This window comes from Gopherus evgoodei, chromosome 6 (assembly GCF_007399415.2).
Source record: "Gopherus evgoodei ecotype Sinaloan lineage chromosome 6, rGopEvg1_v1.p, whole genome shotgun sequence".
Classification (NCBI taxonomy): Eukaryota; Metazoa; Chordata; order Testudines; family Testudinidae; genus Gopherus; species Gopherus evgoodei.
The window spans coordinates 83,343,455-83,351,414 of NC_044327.1; the positions used below are offsets into that span (position 1 = coordinate 83,343,455).

The 7,960-nt window shown below is 45.2% G+C and overlaps 1 protein-coding gene across 3 annotated transcripts in view; it reads right to left on the reverse strand.

Annotated features, from left to right (window-relative positions):
- VCAN (versican) overlaps nucleotides 1–4,601 on the reverse strand; it is a 133,405-nt gene extending 128,804 nt beyond the window's left edge. Inside the window, exon 1 of one of the 3 annotated variants that reach the window (XM_030567057.1) lies at nucleotides 4,106–4,601. The gene's annotated coding sequence lies outside the window, so the exon portion shown is untranslated. The remainder of the gene's footprint in view (nucleotides 1–4,105) is intronic. The other 2 variants (XM_030567055.1, XM_030567056.1) reach the window with 2 other exon arrangements.
- Between the last annotated feature and the right edge of the window lie 3,359 nt (nucleotides 4,602–7,960).

Genomic DNA, 7,960 nt, shown 5'->3' on the forward strand with positions numbered 1-7,960 from the left:
TGGCCCTGCTGTGCACCTAACAGCCTCATGTTCCAGTTTGCTATTGTTAGTCCGGGACTCGCATGCCCTGCCCATGAAATTCCCTTGACTTCAATGCATATGTGAATCTGAGGGCAGAATTTGCCCCAGTGTTAAGAATCCTGGAGTCTTGAAGCAGGACTCACAGCCTCTGGGTCCACACTGGGCCAAATTCACTAGTACTGGGCCTCAAAGGGGCAGTGTGATCTTCCCTTGAACTTACTGCCATCAGAACTATCAAAGGGGCTGCTGAGCAGGTGAATAGAGTTACCTCAAGGTTGCCAATTTGGAGCTTCATTGGCCTCCTATCAGGGAGAAGCTGTGTTAGTCTGTATCCACAAAAACAACAAGGAGTCCAGTGGCACCTTAAAGACTAACAGATTTATTTGGGCATAAGCTTTCCTGGGTAAAAAACCCACTTCTTCAGATGCATGGTTTTTAACCCATGAAAGCTTTTGCCCAAATAAATCTGTTAGTCTTTAAGGTGCCACCAGATTCCTTGTTGTTTTTATTGGCCTCCTATGGTCTTTATAGACACAACCTCATTCCTGGTAAATTGTCCATTCTAGTAGCTCTCCACCTAATATCAGCATAACCCTGCCCTGGGTGAGCTTGGCCCATTGTTTGTGTTGTGCCTTTGACACATACTAAACATATGTATGGGAAAAGAATGAATGGATCACATTTTGTTTCTGGTTGCATCATCTTAAATCCAGAGTGACTTCAGTAGGGTCACTCTAGAGATTGACACCTGAGATCACAGTCTAGACCATGATGCTGCCAATGAGAACCTGGGCCAATGTCCAGAGCATTGAAACAGGCTGAGGTCAGTGGGTAAGATCATTCTATTAAGATTCCCTGTGATAGCCACATCTGGCAGGTTAGGACCAAGGTCACATTAATTCTAACCTGCCTCTGCTTGTTTTACTTTGTGTCATCGAGCCCTGCTACCGCTGTGCTGTATGCAGCTGAATGAGAAGATACCTGTCGTGCTGTTTTCCCCCCAGTTAAACAAAAGGCACCACCCGGGCAATTTCTCTGCAGTTTCTAGCTTAACGCGTTACCCAAGCGGACAAAGAAACAGCAAAGGATCAAGCTGACTTCAGAGCTCCCCACCCCCAGATGAATTTCCCAGAGTCCACGTGGCTGTAGGGAACAAGATCTCACCGGCTCACTGCCCATAAGTCCAGTAAGCTCCTGGTTAGTTGAAGGCGCGACAGCCCTCTGATCCCAGATCGCTAAAGCGGGGGAAGCGCTGCTGGCATTGGAAAGTGCTCAGGCAAACTGCCAGAGTCCAAGTCCCTTCGGAGCTCAGGGGTAGCAGCAGCTGGTAACGCCCATACTGCGCTTTCCTGCGATACCCCCTCTGCCCGCCCGGCGAAGACCCACAACTGCCCTAGGGCGGAATCAAACCCAAACTGAAACCCTCCAGCTTCTGCCTAATACTCCAGTCCTTGGCCTCCGAGCAGCTCCTTCCCCTCCTCATATCGTCCAATGCACGTTTCCAAACCCCAGCCGGGATTAGAGGGACTCTGAAAACGGGGGGGGGGCTGGAAGAAACTTTATCTCTGAGCCTGGTTTGTTTGCTTTCCCGAGCAGCTCTGTCTGAGCCACGTGGAGGATCCTCTGGCTCTTGTCATGTCACCGTTAGAAGTTTAGGGTTAATATCTGTTCCGTCTTGAAGCATCCATCAGCTGGGAGAGGCTGGAGTGTCAGCTAAACCGATATTTAAAGCAGATCTAAGCACTTCCTTAGCAGGAAAGCTTTTCGGAGGAAGAGTTTTGGATGCGAAGCTTAACCTGAAAGTAAACCTCACATTTAAACAAGGCGTCTGCCCTGATAATCAAGAGGAATACTCTACCGTATTTTAGTAATAACACATTGTTTTAATATGCAAAGGGACGATGGAATAACACAAGTCATTGTTGTATGCAGGGGGAAAGTAAGCCTGGCCCAATAAACGCCCGGACTGGTGATTATTTACCATTCATTGTTGATAACAAATAAGGAATAATTGGCGTCTGGATGCTGGTTACAAAAATGTGATCTTTGGTATTCCCCGTTTCACCAGTAGGGGGAGCCGAGGGTCTTCTCGAGGCCGGAAGATTCCTGGACATCAGCTCAGGGTTTAGAACCGATTAAATGCACCGCCCCCACCATGTATCATTGCTCAACAGGAGGACAGAGCCTGTTAGCGATTTTACACAGGAACCAGGCCACTGAAGTCCTGTCCAGCCCATTCATTTATTGGCGGGATGGGGGAGGGGGTTTCTGGGCACACAGGCTTTCCTCGCTAGAGAAAATACCCTGCCCCTCTCCCGGAGGCTGTCTCGGCGGCACTGCGTGTTTCATGGGAGGACGGACTGATTTTGGACCAACTCTCTGCTCTAGTTCTCCAGCTTTTATTATTCCCCAACTACCCAGATGAATCCCCCTCGCTTCCCAGACTCAGTAACATGCCGATGTGCTAAGCAAACAGCTGGATTTTCAAAGCAATTACTTCCAGCTGTGACATAGGTTTTTCCCTTTCGTTTGTATTGTATTGAAATGACGGTCCCACACCCTGTGACATTTAGAGAAATCTGGGCACGTTCTAATAGGATTGAGTAATAGCCACGGGAGGGCTTGAGGTTTTGAAAATTTCTCATTGCTTAGTCCCTTGGATTGTTATGGGTACCTCCTAGCTAAGCCATTCCCCTGGGCTCCCATGCAGCCAAGCGAGGACGTAACCAAGAGAAAGGGAAAGTTCCTTAATTATTCACTTTGGGTAACAAAATACTATTAATAAAAATGCGCGGCTCTTTCATTTGCCCTGCAATATGCCTCAGAGAAACGCTTACGTTTGGTTTTAAAGTTGTTTCAGATCTGCCAAGTCTTACTCATTTGGTAAGGAAACTCCCTCTTTTGGGAGGAAAAAGCAGTGTTTAAAACATCTCCCTCTTAGGACAGACTGTGCAATGCGTTTCAATGGGACATTACAAATCTCCAATTCGTCCAAAAAAATCTCCGCGGCTCATTCATTAAAATTGGCTCCGCTCTGATGTCTGAAGGCTAGATAAATGATAGATAGATCAGACTAAACGTGACAGGTGGGGTAATGAGAGAGCATGTCCTCGCATCCTTCCTTAAATCCCTTTGTGTGCAAAAGTTTCAAACAAGAGCGGTTCAAATGGGGGAAATGGACAAGATCGCAACAAATGCTTCTATCTCTATGATTCTCCTTAGCAAAAGAGCTTTCTTTTTTCCCCGCAGTCTAAACTCCCTTAATTCCTTCCATGACGCTCGCTTACTCTCTTTCTAAAACAAAGGGGGAACCCAAGGACTAGGGAGAAAAAGTCAGCGTCTCGTGTTCCCGGGGAGCAGAGAAGCTGGCGGCGGGTGTAACAGGAGGTGTTTTGCTCCACTAACCCTGTGATCCTTTCTCTCTCTCCCCCTTTCCTTTTACCAAGAAAATGTGGCTTAGAGAACGCCTGCTTTCTGTCTCCTCTGGAGGGATGCTGTCTAAAGAGGTCCCCCAGCCCCTCAGCCTGGGGCTGCCCTGAGAGCAGCTTTCCAGGAACACCAGAAAAAAAACAACACTTGGGATATAAGAAACTGACCATACACTATTCCACAGGCAATTAAACCTGGTGTCTAGAAAGGCTCCCCAGCCAGGACCATTCTTCTTGTTCCATTGGTGGTGCTTTGTGTATTTAACACCCCTACAAATAGTTCATTTCTCCCTTCGCTCAGCCTCCTGAGCCCCATTACAAATCAAGGTGCAACTCTACCTTGCTATCCATTCAACAACCAATACCAGAGAGTTATTTCACTGTCACCACCCCCAAACTCCTCTATTCCCCAGATTTCTTTGTTCTACTCTTTTCCCCAGTAAATGTTGTGGGTCACCAACAAAACCTTTTCATTTTCTACTTGTCCTTAAAAACTTACCCAGATTTTTTTAATTTACCAGATCTTCCGCCACCTTAGCTTTCCAGTTAAACGCTTTGTCTTTGAAGGTACCAACAGCAAACAATAGCTTTAAATATTACACGAGGTGTTTTCTAGCAGTCAAATGTAAAAAGTGCATAAAAAGGAGCATAGTTACCTTAAAAGGTAGTTTATTGCAGAGACTGCAAAAAATCACAACGTAGTGCTAGGACTAGTCCAGAGTTCCTAGTGGCCGCATGAAAGAATAAATCCCTTGGTTGGTGCTGGAAGGAGATGCTGATTCCGGGGTCTCCAGCCCTCCCCACTGATGAGCACCTGATTCCAAGCTGCTGAGTCTGAACTGAGTTCTAGCAAATGAAGGAGCAAGACAGCTTGCCTGCAAGTTCAAATGCGAGCTCCAACACCCATCATTACTATATCATTGTACCGTCAGAGCTGCAAGAGGAGGGGCCCTAGCTCTGTAAGAGGAGGGTGGACCCACACATGCTCTTGAAGAAGCCCGCAGCAAGAGCAAAGAGCTCAGAACTCTGCAACACAGGAAAGGGGGCAGGAGCAGCTAGTTCCCAGCGCTTCCTTCGCCAGGCACTCCTCAGTCCCTCCTGACAAAGTCCCGGGGGAAGGGGAAGCTGCTTTCTCAGTTCAGCGCCTTACTTTGCACAGAAAAGTTGCTCCCGACCCCCTGCACACGATATGCTTCGGTTGAGTCAGCCCAGTACTTTTGGGGGAATATCCCTTACATGAACCCTAACGAGTCTGCGGGTAGCAGCAGATCATTTTTCATGTCCGGGGAAACTGAACGCGATCCCTTGCTGTTAGAACCATACAAACAAATAGAACGCTGGATAAAATTGTCGCTCACATACCATCTTCCAGCCAGAAAGGCTATTTTTTGTCCGAGTGTGAAGGAAGCATTGTATCCCTAATTAAATAATTAAAAGAGAATGAAGGAACTCTCCTATTGTGTCTTCCAACGCCAGTTAAATGGGGGGAGTGATCGGAATTGTAATCACTTAAAAAAAAACTCAACGGAGGTTTGTAATGAAAGAATATATTGGCAGTTGTCTGTGCCACATTCACAGGCAGTCCCAATTAGGGTGACCAGATGTCCCGATTGTATAGGGACAGCCCCCATTTTTAGGTCTTTTTTCTTATATAGGCTCCTATTACTCTCCACTCTCCACCCGATTTTTCACACTTGCTGTCTGGTCACCCTAGTCTCAATCCACAGCACTCAGCCAGGGTTTCCCCCATGATTTACTCATCTCCCTTCTCTTTTGAGATTAGATTAGGCATTTGCTGTCCAAATCTCTTTAAAACGGCAAATGAAGTCACCTTTGCAGTGTTGTTGTAGTCGTGTTGGTCTCAGGATATGAGAGCATCAAGGTGCACCCGGTCAAGGTAATTTTTGGGGGGACCAACTTCTGTTGGTGGAAGGGACAAGCTTTGTAGTGTCACAGAGCTCTTCTTTAGATCTGGAGAGCCAGAGTATGAAGTCATGGTCAGAAATCTAAATACACTATTTTAAAGGGTCTCTCACTAGCTCCACTTTCGCAAAGGGTCGATTAGCGTTTCCATTGAACACTTTTAAAAATGTATATACATGTTTATTGCAAGGCATACATCGATGTACAAGCTGGGCACAATATACCTAGGCACCGTGGACCGAATTCTGATCACATTCATAGGGGTATAGATCCGGAGTGAGTCAACTTGAGACAGTGAAGATATTCTGGATTTACACTGGTTTAAATGTGATCACAGTCTAGGCCCATTACTTCAAAAAGAGAAACATTAAGAGTGCACATCGACAGTGTACTAGATGAGTGGTTCTCAGTCAGGGATACCATACTGCTGGGTACATCAACTCATCTAGATATTTGCCTAGTTTTACAACAGGCTACATAAAAAGCACTAGCAAAGTCAGTACAAATTAAAATTTCATATAGATAATGACTTGTTTATACTGCTCTATATGCTATACACTGAAATGTAAGCACAGTATTTATACTTCAACTGATTTATAATTATATGATAAAAATTAGAACATAAGCAATTTTTTGTAATCGTGTGCTGGGACACTTTTGTATATTTGTCTGATTTTGTAAGCAAGAAGTTTTTTGATGAGGTGAAACTTGGGGGTACACAAGACAAATCACTCCTGAAGGGGGTGCAGTAGTCTGGAAAGATTGAGAACCACTGTACCAGATAATAGCATGTGAAACAGCACTCAGAGAAAAACCTGGAGAATAAGTGTGTCTGTTATTACAAAGGCCAGGTTCAGAGTTGAGCAAATTCCTGGCAGTGAATGCTATGAAAGTGTGGAGGGATTTCATGCAAAGCTTTCACGATTATTGTTTCAACTCATGCACCCTTTGAATTTCTTTTCAGTTCTGTACTTAAGAACCCCAAAGCACACTGTCACACTAGGCCATAACTCGGTAGTATTTGGCACTTTAAGGATCATGGCTAGGTGAAATGGCCCAATCTTCTCAGGAGTGCCCAAAAATTGCCACCGTTTCCTCGAAAGTTTGCACAGACTTTAGCAAAATTCAAGATGAACCTGGAGCATCAATCAACTGAGTAGCAGTAGCAGTGTTTCTTAACAAAAAGGCTTGGGATTTTATAAATTCTCTTACTGCTGCTAGTTAGAGAGAGTTTTAAAGTCTGTTTAATGCTATTGTATGTAAGAACAGATGGTATGTGTTTAAAAGTGGCCTATGCCTATGTTTACACTATTTTTGTATATTGTGTAAAATAATAAAGGGTTTACTTTTACTGAGCACACCCATCACCTATTAAAATTAGTGGGAGTGATGGTCTGGTTGAAAGAAGAGACCCACAAAGTGTCTAGTTTTTAAATCCTTAAAGCTACTGTGGTGTAACAGTTGAAACAAGGGTTTTAATATGTATGTGGATACTCAGAGTAAGCCAGGGGGTTGAATGTGTATCTTACAGACTTAAAAAGGCAAAGAAATTCACGCAGGAGCCTTACACCTGGTCCAGTTTAACCAGCAGAAATCAGGACAATCAGCTTTAGTACTAAAACTCTTATCTTCATTTCGCCTGGTTTATGGCTAAATATTGCAGCCCTAGGGACTACCCTTATGATAGACAGTCGCCCTCTATACTGAGGTTGCATCAGCTGCAATGCTTCAGCACAATGTACTGATTAAAGGGAAACCTTTCACCTTTCACTCTGAATTCCCTTGGTTATGTTGGTTTAAAGTCCCACTCCCTACATCTCTCCATCCCCACCCCCTCTTTGGATCCTTGCCTGTAGATCAAACACTTAAATGACATGGGTAAAATATTTGCCAAGAGAAACCCAGTTCTCACGATGGGAATTTACTGTTCCTTGCGTTTCAGATTCATTAGTTCACAAGACGCCAGCAATGCTCAGCTCCCTTCTCCGCAGCACCTCCAGCGCAGGCTGAGGATGAATGAAACCATTTTCCTCCTGCCCCTTAACGTTTTGCTAAGCTTTTTATTCGCGTATGCAATAAGGAAAATCACTTTCCACTAGGAAGAACGAGGACAAGAGGGAAGTAGTTAAATGGTACTCATTATTTTTACAATTCTGTTCGTAGCCAATCCCCGCGGGCGATTCAAATATTAACCACGGAGCTAAATTGGGTTATCAATGATCGAATATTATCGAGGTCAGACCCCTCTTTATAGTCTAAACTTTTTCTCACCTGCCTGTTTTCGGCAGATCTGTTGTATGTATTTGTTATACTTTCCTTCCCTGTCCCTAGGGAAGTAGCGCAGGGTCCGGGGGGCGGGGAGGGGGAATGAGCAGATCTGTCTTTTCATCGCCTCTCGACATTATCGCCAATTGAAGATTAAACAATCGCTCTTGGTTGTCAAAGGAACCGAAGTGAAGAAACGCCAGGGAACGCCTGCTTTTCTTTACCTCCTGGCCAGCTCTACCCTTTCCAGCTGTAGCAAGGGGGAACCACAGCCATGAGGCGGGGGTCACCCGCTACAGCCCAGAATAAAAAGCGCTCTCGGC